The sequence below is a fragment of the Lytechinus variegatus genome, chromosome 15 (assembly GCF_018143015.1).
Source record: "Lytechinus variegatus isolate NC3 chromosome 15, Lvar_3.0, whole genome shotgun sequence".
NCBI classification, from domain to species: domain Eukaryota; kingdom Metazoa; phylum Echinodermata; class Echinoidea; order Temnopleuroida; family Toxopneustidae; genus Lytechinus; species Lytechinus variegatus.
The window spans coordinates 9,768,145-9,785,130 of record NC_054754.1 but is presented as its reverse complement, the minus strand read 5'-3'; the positions used below and the strand labels follow the sequence as shown (position 1 = coordinate 9,785,130).

The 16,986-nt window shown below is 35.5% G+C and overlaps 1 long non-coding RNA gene and 1 pseudogene across 1 annotated transcript; both read right to left on the bottom strand.

Annotated features, from left to right (window-relative positions):
* Positions 1-2,656: 2,656 nt before the first annotated feature.
* On the bottom strand, positions 2,657-3,442 carry LOC121429318. The gene is made up of 2 exons (XR_005971888.1): positions 3,331-3,442; positions 2,657-2,982 (listed from the first exon to the last, which is right to left on the bottom strand). It is a non-coding gene; the product is annotated as an uncharacterized LOC121429318 (long non-coding RNA).
* A 593-nt stretch (positions 3,443-4,035) lies between these two features.
* Positions 4,036-15,258, bottom strand: LOC121429317 (annotated as a pseudogene).
* Between the last annotated feature and the right edge of the window lie 1,728 nt (positions 15,259-16,986).

The window sequence follows — 16,986 nt, the reverse complement described above, 5'->3', positions numbered from 1 at the left end:
GAATTGTGTCTTAAAACCTGGAATAAGATCTTCGGTTTCTCCAATAAGATGAAATAAATGATTGCAAGTTTTCCGCCCTTCTTACTGTAGATGGAATATTATTCCACAGAATTGAACCGTGTACTGAAATCCTTTTCTTTCCCTTCTCTGTTTTACACTTTTGTATTATGATCCCATTACTATCAGCATTTCTGGTACGGTATGAGTGGGTGTTTGATAATTGGATAAACAATAAAGATAAATAAGATCTGATAGCTGTCTCTACCATTTGTGAACAAAATGTCGACCGTTGACTTCCTATAATTTAAGCAGTCTTGGACCATGCATGGTCTAATTTAAACTAGACTCCAGAATACGGGCCGTAGCGACTAACCACAAAAGGAAAAAGTGCCCCCTTATTTTCGCAGTTGAATGTATTTCATCACATTAATTATATGGATAGCTCAGAATGGAATACCGGAAATTAATATTTGCACTAACAAGTTGAATATTTTTAGTCAGGAGGGCTGTGATTAGAAAGGTTTGTACATTAAGAAATATTGATTATTTACTAATAATTAATTGGTAAAGAATTACATCAGGAAATTGTTACTCATAATCTGAATGCAGATAGGCCTATAGAGGTGGAAAGCTACGCCAAATAGGCGGTGATAAAATATAGGGAAACCTAGTCTATCGCTGTAGGTTTCATTGATTCAAGTACTATGCGGGAAAGCTAACCATGACATCCGCATGTGATGAATTGCGTAATGTGAAAAAGCAACAACGAAAAACACAGTTTTTCTTCGTACAAACCTATAGAATCACAATGCTTCTATTTCAGTATGACATCACGGTCTTGAGGCCGAGGTTACTTGCAGCGATATGCGGAGTATTCAAGAACAGAGACAATGTATTGTCAATAGCGCCCTTCATGACAATGAACAACCAAAAAGTCTTTATCGGAAATAGGTGAATCAAAAAGGCAGTGTCGCCCTTCACTCTGGACAAACGACATATTTTTTTGCAATTTTTCGTCAGCTCCGAAACTTAGGACGAAACTGCTGTTCCGGTTCACCAATTTTCGACTCAAAACTCCCCTTTTTCTCTCTTGACGGACATTTTCAATATATTTACTGTGTTCTTGAATCCTGCGTAGTTCACGGAGCGAAAACTTCCTAATGCCTAAATGCGAATTTCGATAATTTGAGTTATTCTCCTACCTTTATGCATGGAGTACAAAGCAGGAGAAAAAAAAGCTTGAAAAAAAAGCAAGAATTAGTGTTTAAACATGAGGGTTGCAAGACGTGTAACTCTCATACGTAACCCCACGTTATTCCACTTACTGACACACCACATCATGGTCGTCTTGCCTGCCCGCCCCCACCCCTTCACAAAAATCAGAACATCCTGGGGCCCGTAACACAACGGTTAGCGATTGATCGTACGCTTGATTTCATGACTGAATGTACATCTTGTTCAATGCAATCAATCGTAAAAATATTCTTCTACGAAGTTTTGTGCTACGGACCGTCTTCTAAACAGTTATCATTGATCCAATCATTCTTATTTCTATGGAAATTGTTATATACAAGTACAATTTTTAAGAGCGATTACATTAATTTATTTAGTTATTTTCTCTTTAAGGATATTCATAGCAAAGAATGATTAAGAATATTCCAGAAAGTCTCAGTAAAGCTTTGTTAGGCATGTTCTTTAATTGACTGAGTAATCTTTGTTATTTCTGAATAGAGATTGCTACACAATAGATTCCTATTGACAGTGAATAGAACAATAGGATTAGCTATGTTGTTTACATTGTTAATTTCACTGAGGTCATTCAAGAGTCTTCTAAAATTAGACTGCTTTAGAAATTAGCAGAATCTTTTGTAGACAATGCTAGAAGCTTCCAGAATAGTGAATAATTTGTATATAAGCTGGCAGTTTCTTCAAGGACATCATATCAGTTCAGAACATTTTTCTTCTGTGGAAATATTTGCACGCCATCAATGAACTGTTTGCAGTTATTTTCAGAGAGGAATTTTCAGTTCTCATCGAGATCATCAACCTGTTTTATTGAACGCTTTTCAACCCATGGATTGCTGAAATTGACTGTTAATCATCATCAACATCGTCTTCACAGACATTCCAATTCGTTACGGTGACTCTTGTTATTCGTCGTGCTTCAACATCAATTTCATCATCGCCATCATTGTGAACTTTAATTTAAGGAATCTTCGCCAACCAACTTGGATTTTATCTGGATTTAAAACAGGACTATAATAATAACTATCAAAGACTACGCCAAGATATCTAGCCTTGCATACTGGAGATATATAGCTTCCGCACCTATTAAGACTGGAGTTGTAGTCAGAATAATTACGCATATAACAGTGAATTATTTCAATCTGGACTGGACAAATCCAGGTTTTGTCAAAATATTATGCCAAATTGTGTTTTGCTTAACAAATAAGAGGATAGGAATATCTTTTCCTTTTCAGACATATCAAAAATAATGAAAAAAACGTGTTACAACTCACCATTCATATAAAACAATCCCGAGGTGACATTTTAGATTTGAATCATTCACACTCATTCAATAACTCTTGATAAATTACTCTAGCAATTCACACTGGGAATTCAAACATCAAATAAATTGTGAAAGAATAGGGCAAAATCGGTTTAAAAATATATCATTTATTTCACAAAACAAATCCAAAAGGAACTTTACAACTATTCAACAATAAATACAATTGAATGTCATTGAGCTTATACCTGTATGATACTCTAAAATGTATGAGGCAATGCAAATCAAAATGGATAAGATTTTACCTAAATGATACTCTGCAATGTACGAGGTAACACAAATCAAGAGGGAGAAGCTTGTACATGTTGGATACTCTGTAATGCATGAAGTAATACAAGTCAAAAGGGATAAGCTTATACCTGTAGGATACTCTGCAATGTATGAGGTAATACAGATCAAATGGGATAAGCTTATACCTGTAGGATACTCCGAAATGCATAAAGTAATACAAATCAAACGGGATAAGCTTATACCTGTAGAATACTCTGAAATGCATGAGGTAATACAAATCACAAGGTATAAGCTTATACCTGTTGGATACTCTTCAATGTATGAGGTAATACAAATCAAGCGGGATAAGATTATACCTGTAGGATACTCTGCAATGTATGAGGCAATACAAATCACAAGGTATAAGCTTATACCTGTGTGATACTCTTCAATGTACGAGGTAATACAAATCACAAGGTATAAGCTTATACCTGTAGGATACTCTACATGTACAATGTATATGGCAAAATAAATCAAAAGGGATAAGCTTATACCTGTAGGATACTCTACAATGTATGTGGCAATACAGATCAAATGGGATAAGCTTATACCTGTAGGATACTCTGAAATGCAAGAAGTAATACAAATCAAAAGGGATAAGCTTATACCTGTAGGATACTCTACAATGTATGAAGTAATAAAAATCAAAAGGGATAAGCTTATACCTACGTGATAGTCTGCAATGTACATGTACGAGGTAATACAAATCAAAAGGGATAAGCTTATACCTGTAGGATACTCTACAATGTATGAAGTAATAAAAATCAAAAGGGATAAGCTTATACCTACGTGATAGTCTGCAATGTACATGTACGAGGTAATACAAATCAAAAGGGATAAGCTTATACCTGTAGGATACTCTACAATGTATGTGGCAAAACAAATCAAAAGGTATAAGCTTATACCTGTAGGATACTCTACAATGTATGTGGCAATACAGATCAAATGGGATAAGCTTATACCTGTAGGATACTCTACAATGTATGTGGCAATACAAATCAAAAGGTGTAAGCTTATACCTGTAGGATACTCTACATGTACAATGTATGTGGCAAAACAAATCAAAAGGTATAAGCTTATACCTGTAGGATACTCTACAATGTATGTGGCAATACAGATCAAATGGGATAAGCTTATACCTGTAGGATACTCTACAATGTATGTGGCAATACAAATCAAAAGGTGTAAGCTTATACCTGTATGATACTCTACATGTACAATGTATGTGGCAAAACAAATCAAAAGGTATAAGCTTATACCTGTAGGATACTCTACAATGTATGTGGCAATACAGATCAAATGGGATAAGCTTATACCTGTAGGATACTCTGAAATGCAAGTGGCAATACAAATCAAATGTGATAAGTTTATACCTGTATGATACTCTACATGCACAATGTATGTGGCAATACAGATCAAATTGGATAAGCTTATACCTGTAGGATACTCTGAAATGCAAGAAGCAATACAAATCAAAAGGGACAAGCTTATACCAGTATGATAATCTACAATGAATAAAGTAATGAAAATCAAAAGGGATACGCTTATACCTGTAGGATACTCTACAATGTATGAAGTAATAAAAATCAAAAGGGATAAGCTTATACCTACGTGATAGTCTGCAATGTACATAAGCTTATACCTGTATGATACTCTACATGTACAATGTATGTGGCAATACAGATCAGCTGTGACCTTTGCCCTGCGGACTCCAAATTCAAACTTATTCTGTATCTTGGTGCCATCTACCTCCACACCATTTTTTTTTAATCCATTAAATACTTTTCAAGTAATTGCACAGAAACCAAGTGGGGGACAGACGGACAGGGTCAATGCCCCCCTCCCGCGTCGCTAGGCCGGGTGTCCAGGACAAGTATGGACCGTACCGCGCTCAAATTTTGCACGCTTCAACCACTGAAGTTCTACATGCTTGAATGGATATTACGTATGTCTCGAACATGATTATCCACCATCTTGCTACCACGAAATGCATAGCAGTGTGTATAATATTGAAATAATAATTACGGCAGCCTTGTGCTTTGTATGATGCAAGATGGCTGCAGATCACCTATTTGTGGCTTCACAAATCAGTGGGAGATTTGCGGAGTGATATGTGCCTATTCATGAAAAATATGGCAAAACCGGAACGATTGGCATCCCTGGGTTAACCCATAAATACATATAAACAATACACCCAATTTTTGCTACCCAACAAAGGAATATGAAATATTCCTAGTGATGTAAATACATGTGCTAACAAATTTTTAAAAAACAAACATTAGAAAGAATCAAATTCAATCAATTCTGAGTCAGAGATGTGCGAAGGTTCATCAAGCATCCGCTCCACTTCAGATGGGTCTATAGTAGCAGGACTGTCAGCCACCAAAGTATCCGGATTATCAAATGCGTGGGGAGTGCAGGTGCTTCGGCCACAAGATAGAGCAACTGTTGCTAATACACCTAAATAAATTGATGATGCTTTGTAAGATTAGTTCTAGATATTGTTTTCAATGTTAATATTAATAATTCTAAAGCATTTTCTGATTTTCTGGATATAAAAAGCCATGTTTCTATCACATTAGTATACCATGCTCTATAACTTTACAAACATGATGAAAAAAACATTTTGAAAAAAAATCCAGAGTTTTTGTACTTCAGAACGTTTAAAATCAAGATTCTATTCTTGGGAGTATGTTACTGTGGTCATTGGAATAATATTTCAAACATGATTTTAAAATGGATCAATTTCATTTTAAAGTATTTTTCTTGTAAAACATAGCTCAATGTAACTACAAAATTTGATCAAAGCATATCAGAATTCATGTGTTTGATTTTGTTAGTCTCTGCATGTATTTTTAAGATTTAATTACATGGATTCAGTCTATTTGTTTCAGTTATTCAGAGGCTTAAAGAATAGAGCAGATTTACTGATAAAAAGAAAATCATAAATTCTATTCTAAGAAAAACCATTAGTGTAAAGCTTTTCAAATAAGTTATAATTTCTTACCGTCTCCAACATCTACAACATACTCATCTCTGAAGGTGTAGTATCTGATGGCATGTTCGAAGATGTCCTCTTTTCTCCTCATGCACAGTAAATTTGGGCCTCTCATCCTTGACTCCACAGCTGCATATATCACAGCCACTTGGTGATTTACTTCTGTAATGAGTGAAATTGCATATTTAACTGTCAAACTGCATTTTTGCAATATGTTCCATTTCATAAAAACAAACTTTGACCATACATTCACTACTAATGCAACAGTGCACCTGCTTATATTCTGTGAAAATATGGATGTATGGTTTTATAGCAATGGGTGTACGTAACTGCGCAATGGGTTTCTTGTTTGGGGAGTTAAGATGAGGATAAGGGCCAAGCAGTTTCATTTAAATTATGAAATTTCCAAGTGTGCTATACCAACAAAATCAGAATGAACAACTAGCCTAGGGGAGAGGAACAAAATGATTCCCCCTGAACGAATATTGTGATCATGATCCCGCAAAATTCTGATTTTACTGTGCATCGCTCAGACTTTTTACTTTCAAATCTTGCACATCTGTTGGTCTAAGTTGATTTATTTCATGCTGTTTATGATCTCAAGAGTCCCCTACAAAGAAAACAAAAACGATTTATCACATAAGTTATTGATCTGATATCACAATTGTTTTTACATTCACTAGCTAAGAACACCAAAAAAGAGTTTCCACACCAAAAATTAGAACATTGGAAATTTATTTCAAGAATTATATATATATATTATCATGTTTATGTTCTATTTTATGTTTGTAAAGGGGGAGGGCTTCGTTGTAAAGCAGTTTTATAACTGAACCGAACTACCCTTCACCTTATTTTATCATTTGTTATAAATAAAACATGAATAAATAAAATAAATAATAAACAAATATTAGAGGAAATTGCAGGATTTTGCATATTAATTACGCATAATTTAGCATAATCAATTAACAGTGCATTGCATTAAAATAGATTAATACAAAACTTTGTAGATTACGTCTAAGGCAACCTGTGTGCCAAGTTGTGGCACGAACGACGGCCAAGATCTCAAGGGGGGGAGGCCTAGTAGGCCCCGGCCCCGGCCCCCGGCCCCGGCCATATGATCTCCATTTTTTTTTATAGTGTTAACTCAGAGTTAAAAGATTATAATGTTATTTTTATCATTAATGTGCCATTATCTTTTATATTTAAAGTATGAAATAAAATCTAAACTAGAAAGAAACCATCAGAAGGTTTTAAAAATGACACCTGCAGAAAAAAAGCTGGGTTTTATTTTGTGTTTCATACGCAATAATGATTGTCTATACATTAATTTGCATGTTTAAATATGTAGAAAAGAAAAAAAACACATTCTGGGAATATTTTTCCCCACACAATTGAAATATCCTTTTCTTCATCAAAATTGGTCTCTCTTAAAATCTTAGGCAGTTATTGCATAAAGGTCAAGTCCACCACAAGAAAATGTTGATTCGATTGAATAGAGAAAAATCAAACCAGCATATGACACTGAAAATTCAATCAAATCGGATGTAAAATAAAGTTGTGACATTTTAATGTTTTGCTTAATTTCAGAAACAGTGATATGTGTATGCACAATTCAGAGACGTGCAAATGAGACAGTTGATGATGTCCCTCACTCACTATTTCTTTTATTATTTATTGTTTGAATTAAACAACATTTCATCTTTTACAAATTTGACGATATGGACCAACTTGACTGAACAATATAGAATTAAACAATGCTAATGCCATATGTTCTGGGGGGAATTATTGTTGTTTCACTTGACTATGAGGAGAAAATTAGATTACTTCATAATTTGTATAATAAAATACAAAAGAAATAGTGAGTGGATGCCGTCATCAGTCCTCTCTACATACTGACTAGGATGTGCATATAACTGGTGAGTGAAATTACCAAAACTTTAAAATGTCATATTTTACATCTGATTTTGATGAAATTTTCAGTGATATGCTTGATGTTTTTTTTTCTCTCTTTTTATTCAATTAAACTTTTATTAGGGTGGACTTGTCCTTTAAGATTGATGCAGAAAATTTGAATTGGGAACCATGTGCACACAGTATAACATAAAAAAATGCTTGATGTTTTTTTTCTCTTTTTATTCAATTAAACTTTATAAGGGTGGACTTGTCCTTTAAGATTGATGCAGAAAATTTGAATTGGGCACCATGTGCAGACAGTATCTAACATAAAAAAATTCAAAATGTACCTTGAAGATCATCAGGCTCTGAGACAATGATGTGTACCATATGCACATCATTTGAGGAGTTGACAATTCCATTTAGGGATTTGATATCCGTTGCAAGATGGATCACTTTTCTCGCATTAGGTGCATTCGTTCCAGGCTGAGAAGGGGATGAAAAAAAAAACATATTTAAACAAATCAAACATTGAAGAGTGATTAAGCACCTATAACGCCCCACGATAATAATTATAATAAAACAAGTAGAACACTTCTGGCAGTATGGCCTGCATTACGCGCTTCAATATACAGTGCGTATCAAAAAAAACGGGACAGTTTTGAAAAGTCTATAAAAAAATTGTTTCAAATTATTATATCTATATTTTGATGTAAATAGATGCTCTAAGATCTTATCTTTGAAATGCCATTTAAAAAAATAAATTTTGTTCATGCTTGAGCGAACACGGGACGTTTTTGTAGGGGGTTCAAAAAGAGGCTTGCGCCAAAATGGCAGAAATGAGAAATTTGATGAATAGACTTTTGGCAAATCAGCAGACTCCCTCTTAATGTATTCATTACTTTTGCCATAATTTTCGAATTATGCTGTCAAATTTCATTTACAAACTTATTTATTTACCTGAATTATATTGTTTTTCATTTAAACTTCTTTTAGCTCTGAATTTTCCTTCATAAGTAAGAAAAGAAGAGACTTTTTGTCAACCCAAGTAAGAAGATTTCCATTATTTATTGGGAGAATTTGTAATTATTCAAATCCTTTATTATGTGAAACAAATTATGTAATGGTACCTTTAATAATTATTAGGTGAAACAAATTATGCTATGGTACCTATAAAAGACATGAATCCTATTTTCAAGGGGTTGTCGAATCCTTCACCAAGTTTAATTATGTGCTTGACAGGACAAACAGGAAAGGATTCATGTCTTTCAAATGGCAATGGTGGATTGAGTCAATTTTGAAGGAGCAAGATTTGGCAGATCGGGTAAAATGTATTAAAAAGTTGTGAAGCGAGCAAGCAAAAATTTCCACCTTTTTATTAAAATATCCAATCTTGTGATTTTGACATAATATTCAGAAAATGAAATCATATTTCACTTTCTATGTTTTCTGTTATTTTCCTTTCCTCTTTTTTTCCTTGGTCATAATTTTTTTCTTATTTCCTTTTTTTTGGGGGGGGAGCACTCCGAGCCCCCACCCTCAGTATGCCACTGCTCAAAGGCACCATAACCTTTGAAGCACACTATGAAAGGATTTGAGAAAAAACACGCTCTCCCATACTCTGGTTGAAAAAAAATGTTCTTGCCTAAAGAAGGAATATTCAAAGCTAAAAGAGAACATATTAAAAAGAAATAACAACAAAACTATTTAAGCAAATAAGTAGATTTGGGAATGAATTTTGACCACATAAGTCGAAAATTATGGCAAAGATAGTGAAAAGGGTAAGAGGAAGTCTGCTGATTAGCAAGAAGTCCGACCATCATATTTATCATTCTATGCCATTTTGGCGCAAGCCTCTTTTTTTACCCCAGACAAAAACATTCCGTGTTCGCTCAAGCATGAACGAAACTAAAATACATGTATGTTAATGGTATTTGAAGGATAAGACTCCAAAGCACGTATTGAAACCAAAATATAGAGATCATAATTTGAAACGAAAATTTTATAGACTTTTCAAATCTGTCCCGTTTTTTTTGATACGCACTGTAGTAGCAGTCCTGACTTTTAAAAACAAATATAGAATGACTTTAGGATAATAATTACAATTAAAACAAGTTGGAACGATTCTGTCAAATAAAAAAAACCAAAATATTCACATGATTGTAAAATGCTATGTTTGTTGACCCTAAATTGTATTTCACCTTGATCATGTGACCTAAGACTTGTGCAAGATGATTAGTGATACTTGATCACACTTATGTCTACCTTTCATGAACTATATATATATATATAAATTTGTAAATAAACTGTGGGTGTGAATATATTCATATATATATATATGTATGTATACATAGCAATTCAACAAACACCCCAAATATGGCCATTAAATTACTTTTAACCTTAGTCACATGACCTGAAATCCTCCCAGGATGTTCACTGATATCTGATTACTCTTATATCCAATTTTTCATTATCTAGATCCATAAATTTTCAGATTTTAACTTTAAGACAATTAAACATGTAAAAAAATAACCTTAGGTTAAGATTCCAATGTTGATGCTGCCGCTATCGGTGCTGTTGGAAAAGCGGCACCTATAGTCTCACTCTGCTATGCAGGTGAGGCACAAAAAAATGGAGCCATATCTTTTAGGTGAAAACTGGCCTATTTTTGAGACATAATACTGGAGGAAAAAAGATTGTGCTAGTAGACCACTGGAGCCTTCACAGTACGATTGTTGGGGAGGGTTTCATTAACATTTTTATATGACAACATTCCTTAAAATTATTAGACAAGTGTTTTATTAAATGCTCCAGGTAAAAAACATGGTAGAGTTTTGGCGATTTATGTAGCTCCTACGTTGAAAAGTTGTGCAACTGTCTCCTTGATACAATGTCCTTATGATACTTATTATTAGGGTGACTGTGCGTCAAATAAAAAAGGTCTAGGATATCTGTATACAATGCCTTACAATTGATTGTAGGACATCATGAGTACACTCACTGTATATCATGTTTCTTTGTGCTTAATATCCATTAGGATGACGATTTTTCTTTCAACTCTTGCAAGAAGGCAAGTGAGTTTATCAACCTCTGATTCAGAGGAGATCTTAATCCCCCCCAAAGAAAAACACACACACAATACATTGCGACTAGCATGGGATTATGGAAAATGAAACTTACTTACCCTGTCTGTGTTTATTTCATGAATTGCAAGGGCTGGGATGGAATCAGTAGGACGATCTCGATCTCGTGATCGCTTTGCACTATTGATGTGATCTACGAATGCCTCGGGGATCATTCCTTTTTTCCATTTTAGACCTGAATATTAAGCAAGTATTATTAAGAAAAATAAATGCAAAATTGATTTGAATTTTTAAAGAGATATTGGAGAGGAATCAACAGACAAAATATTTACTTGCCAAGATTATAATCACATTGATTTCTAAAGAAAATTATGGATGTATGCACATATATCTAGAAAATACTTTGAACATGCATTTTAGATGTTGGTTTGGCTGGCCGTCCATTTTTGTAGTTGATCAGATCAATTTCAGCTTTATGTAAGAAGGGGCCCTGAACAAGATATTTACACCGCTGAAAAACATCTTAATACAGAATCACATGCCTGTAAATGCCCCCCCCCCCCCAGAATGCTGTTCTCATTTTATAAGATGCCACGCCTGGTTCACTGAAAATAACTTTAAAAGGGAGGGTGGGAGACTCTTCCAAGAATAATTTAGCCCAGTACGTGTCATAAATTATTCTCATGTTACAAATTCATCAAAAATGGAAGTGGGACTCAATCTCCATCCCCAAAGTCCAATCAGTTGGGACTGACTAAACATTCTGTATTTCAAAATATGCAAGCATACTAAAAAAGGAATGGTATTTACATACCGATATACGGCTTCATTGCTTATTCTGTCGTATGGGCAGGGTGTTTCGCCATGGCCTCCGCCCATGTAAGTGCGTTAACTCATTTCGTGAGAATGATCTGTAGGTTCTTCTTGGCCTTCCAAGCCTCTGCCTCCTTCATCATTCCTTTCACATTGAGCGAGGTGCAAGCTTGCATAAGAAGCCTATACCTTTCTTCTTCTGCAAGACCTTGAGCTTCATGAAACACTGTAAAGAGATTAGTAGACATTTTCACATCTGTAAAAATAATTCTAATATTGTCAATTCTACAAAAAAGAATACAAGATGTACAGTACACCATGTGGACAGTCCTAGGAAAGGACTGTGAAAATTAAAACTTAAGTGAAATGGAGAGGCAAAGCTTGAGAAGTATTGTGGTGGAGAGGCTTGAGAAAAGAGAAGGCTGGCTTGAGTCAGCGAGTGGAGATGTAGAGCAGGTTAAGATTAGTTTTGGTATTAAAGTTATAAAAATTCCACAAATACCTCGAAAATGGTCAAAGTTTGTTGAGCCTAAGTGACCTTTGACCTTGATCATGTGACCTGAAACTCGGGCAGGATGTTCAGTAATCCTTGATTAAACTCATGTTCACGTTTCATAAACTACGTCCATTTATTTTCTAAGTTATGATGACATTTCACAAACTTAACATTGTTAAGATCTCAATGTTGACGACGCCGCCGTCGGAAAAGCAGCGCCTATAATCTCGCTATGCTATGCAGGCGAGACAAACCAGAAGAAATAGTAAATAAAAATATTAAGAGACATCCTTTATTCACTCATTTGCAAATCAATGAGTTAAGAACATAATCACCAATATCAAAAATAAGTGACATTTGGCCGGGGTGGACTTGATCTTTAAAAATAAGATTTTAATCCTGACGACACCCCCACCATTGGAAAAGCAACCCCTCTCGGTCAGCAATGCAGAAGAGAAAAAAACAATTTTCAACAAGTCATATTGACTTGCATGCTGGAACTTGATTTTGTTTTGGGGAAAGGTTTTAAATTATAACACACAAACTCTGGCAAAATACAGTTTTACAAATTTTTACCCTGTATAAGTTTTAGTTCTAAAATTACAAATCCAGAAAATTACATTTACTTACAAATTGTTTCAAGTTCCTTCCAGTTGTTTCTTGTACTAAGTTAAAAAGCTCCGTCACCTTTTTGCAGCATCTGCTTCAATAGCTCGCCAACTGGAAGGTCGGTTCAAGGGCCCTCAGAGACTATACAAAACAAAATAAAATAACACTCTTTATTTTTTACAATATATTTGACTACAATAATGGAATAGACCAATCATAGCCACTTAAAAAATCCTGGTATTTTGGGAACATTGAAATATACTGCACATAAAATATGAATTCATAATAAAAAAAAACCTATGAACAACATCCAACCTTCTCAAAAAATAATACACCAAAAAAGGTTCAGAACAAGTTTCATTTAAAAGCATTCATACATGTATTGTCTAAATAGTTTGGCCTAACATAGCAGTCATAACATTAAAAGCAACCCACCCTAAACATAACAAATATTGAATAACTTTAATAATACTTAATCTGAAGAAAGATCTGATGTCAAAGGATCACACCCTAATAGTAGAAATGCCAAGCATCAATATTTTTACTATAATAGGGTATTTTTCTAGACTAAAATAATTTTGCTTCAATGAATATGCTGAAAGATTGAAAATGGATGTTGGGTGTGTGGACCTCCATTTTCAATTCAGGTTAAGTACACCTCCCATACTAATTGGAACTTTTCAATAAAATGACATGAATTTTCTGTAGAGTGCAGCATCATTTGCACTTTATATATTTAGAAATATGATTTCAGATGTTAGGAGTAACTAACTTTTCAGTCGCTTACTTTTTACAACCACTATACAAATGTTTTTGCTGTTATTATATTTTGAAATATAATGTCAGATGTTAAGAGCGAATATACATACATATACAGTGGTGTTAAAAAGTTAGTGAACTCCAACATAAAAGAATCTTGAAATCAGGTCACAGAATATTACATTCGGTATAGTTTGTTCCTCTGTGCTCGCTGGACATTATATCTTGGTGATCTTGGTGATTGGTGATTTTTTTTACCTGATTGCTAAGAAAGCATGAATGCTTGTAAGCAAGCAACCAGAGGACCGACGGCTTAAGGTCCACTCCGAAGGACCTGGTACTGAGGATTAATGCCTTACCAAAGGGCCCAGCGCACCAAGTGGGAATCGAACCCGGGTCACCGGAATACGAATCCCCCGCTCTACCGACTGAGCTATCGCGCCTCCACAAATTGCATTGTTGTCTATGTTCAGCACAAAGGAATGCATTTTCTGGTAGGTTTCACGAAATTTTTTAGTACCACTGTGTTCTGTTTTTGTTGGGGATTCTTTTTGACGGTTTTGTCTATTGAAATGAGAATCCTACTACATGGACGTAATATGAATACTTTTCCCATCTCTAGAAAATATTTCTGATTTATCCTGGAAAATTGATTAAATGTACATGTATTTGATGGAATAGAGATTTCAACAGCATATTAGAATTGTGATCCTGTGGTATCTCTTGATTGAATAATTTTACCCAAATTTTGAGAAAAAAAACATGAAAAAAATATTATTTCTCATTTTTGGACCATTTCTCATAATGGACCAATATTATTTCTCATTTTTGCATATTTTGCTCACATAAATACATGCACCAAAGTAACTATGTTCATAATTGGCATGTCCTTATTGTAGATATTGTCAGATTTCATCTACATCTTACTGTCATACTTACATTCTTTGCATCACTTCTTCCCAGGGCTACTGCGCAACGCTTCCTGGTAGGGGCAGTCATTTTGGGTGGGTGCGCATCTGCTTCCAGGCCATGGTCGCTATATAATATGCTCCTGCATATTGCCACCTCCTCCTGAAGGCTCAAACCTTCTTCTACCGGCTGACCTATTCTAAACAGGGATGCAACTCTCAAGGCCTCAATTCTATTGAGATTGTGATAAACCCTGCATCTCCATCCACGAGAAAGATGTCCATACCTACAGAACATGTACAAAAAAAATAGAAAAACCTCCTTAAAATCATGCAAGAAAAAAAGTTTGTTCCATAAAATTCAGGTCGTTGTGAAACACAATGATCTACATTATTGAGCATTAAACAACAAGGTCTTGCACAGAACTTTTTTTGGTGGAAGGGGTAAGATGCATGAAATTTGAAAAAACAAATTGGAAAGCGAGTGATGGAAACGACCGAGCTTGTCATTGGGGAGATTTGGCAATTTTTATAGTGGAATTAATAGATTTTGTGCATAATTGGAAAGCACTAAAAATGCATTAAACTTAAATGGTTGTAAATTCATTCCAAATCTCTTCAGTTTTTCAATACTAAATAGCTGTTTTGGTTTCCCAACATCATCTTCAAAATGGGTATGCCTGCACGATGAAGTTTAACTCTATTTAATAAATATCAACCCAGCTATAGTACCCCTTTAAACTCTACATACCTTTCATCATCCACCAGCTCTTTGGATGCATTGATGTAGCTCATGCCACCGAGAACTTCATATTTTCCACTCTTCTCTGAGACAGGAATGACCATGTCTGAATGCCGACTCATTATACGAACTCTTTATAGCCGCGACTATCTCCTTCCTTGCATATCTTACCGTCCCTATCTGGAGCACAAAGTTTCTTCAATTCAATCTCAGATATCCCTGCAAATACGATACGTTAAAATTGATAGTATATTCAATAGTAAATAGATTGTATATTTTGTAGAAAATAAAGATAATATTGTACAACTTTGAAACAAGAGTTTGTAAAAAGTCTTTATATAGGATAGTGCAATTTCTTAGAAACATGTAAAAAGTTAAGAACTCATGGTCCTGTATAAAAACTAACATTCATGTCAAAAATAGATAAATAAATGAATAGACACAAACCTCTACATTTCTCTTCAATTTGTGCATCCACATTTCCTGTAGGGTTTTCCTCGATCTTCCTCTTCTTTTTTCGCGGCTCGATTGCTTCACTCTCAAGACTGGTTGAATTAATTGCCGGTACCTAAAGAACTTTCAGAGTCCTCACTGTCCTCACAATTATAAATGAATGAGGTCCTCTGTGACGGCCTTCACAGTGGACAAAATGTCTAGTCCTGGAGCCTCTCCTCAGGCCCCGGGGGGGCACTCAGTATATAATGCATAGTGGGTATGTGCCGCGGAGGGGACCCCCATTTTCACACTCAAATTTCCATTCCAACTTAGCATTTTTGCCTTGTTGAGAAAAAGAACAAAGAAAGCCGCTCCAAGGCATAGCATTTTCTTCTTATCGAGAAAAAAGAAGAGGGAAATCCGCTCCAAAGCTTCGCATATTTTTCGTTACGCCGCTCCGATCGCATTGAATGAGCTGCAATTTTGGTGAAAAGCGGCCGCAGAGCTCCCCCGGGCGGAGGCCGCGCTAGCTGCATCATGCACGCATGGCCGTTCCATATGGCCGTTCCAAGGACCCCGTTTTCACAACATTTGTCGTTCCGAAGACCGTTCCGAGGACCCTCCTTTTTACAATAAGCCCGCTCTAAGGCCCCCGTTTTTTGTCTCGCCCGCGGCACACCCCCACCACATTTTTGGTCGAGTGCCCCCCCCCCCGGGGTTTCCCCAACGTATCTGCGACTTTCTCCAAATGATTTGATGGAACTTGGCAGTTAATAACAATCAAAAATTGAATCATCTACTGGAATTTGTTGAAAATTGTAAGTATTAACTTACAATTCTCTGTCGTCGCGACGTTTCACCAACCGCTGTTGGCTTCATCAGCCCGGGGGGGGGGGGCACTTACATTGACGAGTGGATACCATGCGCGACCAAAAAAACACGTAAAAAGGATGTCTTTTTCACGATAGGGCACGTTACGTACGTAACGTGATAAGGGTGTCAAAAACACAAAAATAATGAAAAAAGGGTATCTATTTCGCAAGGAAAATTACGTGTTTAGGGTCGAATTTGCGGGGATGATAAAACAAAGATAGAATGTTTTATAAAGGATGTCTTTTTTGCCCCAACACTTCGTGTTTAGGGTCCGATTTGCGCGAGGTGTAGATCGAAGGTGGGTCGTTCTAAACCAAATAAGGTCAAGCCGACGACCGAAGGACCCGTAACAATAAAACATTCCTTTATTTGTTTAGGGGTTCATTTTAGGGAACATTTGTCAAGAGTATCGTTTTTTTTCCAATACTTGTAAAGGGTAGGGTTTCAAACGCCAATACTTGTTAAGGGGTGCATTTTCAGAAAATGGAAATTACGTGTTTAGGGTGCTTTTCGAGACCCCAATGGTCGCGCATGGTATCCA